The following is a 1232-nucleotide window of genomic DNA, read 5'->3' as shown; positions in this document are numbered from 1 at the left end:
AGATATTCGTAATGATAGTGGAATCATAACGCAAAAACGTTTTTCCTTTATGAATAATTTTCCTTATCCGTAATAGATGTTTTACTGTTTCGTTTTGTGGTTGTGAATGTCTGAGTCAGTCAGAATGACACTAAAAGGGAGCAACGTAGTGGTCATCGCACTGTTTTCCGAAGGTTGCGTGGATGGCAGAGCGCCGTGGAAGTTCCAGTAATAATGAAGCGAGGTCACAATACCGGCCGGCCTCCGTTGCCGCAGCAACACACACAGACCGCTTCGCGACGCGACTGCCGATCCCGCTCTCCCGCCGCCGGCCACCTGCTGATCAATAATGGAGCGCGAGGTGTGCGCCTTAAGAGCAGTCCTCTGTCCGGAGGCACTTGGGTAATCCCCCGGCTGTGACAGTCTCCTGCATTATGAGGCGCGCCGGGAGGCCAGGGCGCGTGTGTGCTGCCGGCCTTAATTACTGGTATTGGGGCTTCATTTCTCGCCTTCTTCAGTCGCGGCGTCGCATCGCCAGTGCGACCTAGCGCAGCAAACGAGTACATCTTTGAATTAAAAAATCAACCTCTGAATTTGTATACTTCCCTTTTCACCAAGAGCTTACTGACTGCTGTGTGCTTTGCAGTTAATGTCGATAACGGACACGGTCAAAAGTTTACTATAACAGAAGCAGTAAACGCTCCATTAGACAGGGATCGACTAACTGTTGTTGTTGTTGTGGTCTTCAGTCCTGAAACTGGATTGATGCAGCTCTCCAAACTAATCTATCCTGTGCAAGCTTCTTCATCTCCCAGTACATACTGCAACATAAATCCTTCAGAATCTGCTTGGTGTATTCATCTCTTGGTCTCCGTCTACGATTTTTGCCCTCCACGCTGCCCTCCAACGCTACATTTGTGATATCCTGATGCCTCAGAACATGTCCTACCAACCGGTCCCTTGTTCTTGTCAAGTTGTGCCACAAACTCCTCTTCTCCCCAATTCTATTCAATACCTCCTCATTACTTATGTAATCTACCAATCTAATCTTCAGCATTCTTCTGCAGCACCACATTTCGAAAGCTTCTATCCTCTTCTTGTCCAAACTGTTTATCGTCCATGTTTCACTTCCATACATGGCTACACTACATACAAATACTTTCAGAATTGACATCCTGACACTTAAATCTATACTCGATGTTAACAAATTTCTCTTCTTCAGAAACGCTTTCCTTAACATTGCCAGTCTACAT

This window comes from Schistocerca piceifrons, chromosome 1 (genome assembly GCF_021461385.2).
Source record: "Schistocerca piceifrons isolate TAMUIC-IGC-003096 chromosome 1, iqSchPice1.1, whole genome shotgun sequence".
In the NCBI taxonomy this organism is placed as follows: domain Eukaryota; kingdom Metazoa; phylum Arthropoda; class Insecta; order Orthoptera; family Acrididae; genus Schistocerca; species Schistocerca piceifrons.
Note: the sequence above shows the minus strand (reverse complement) of the source record.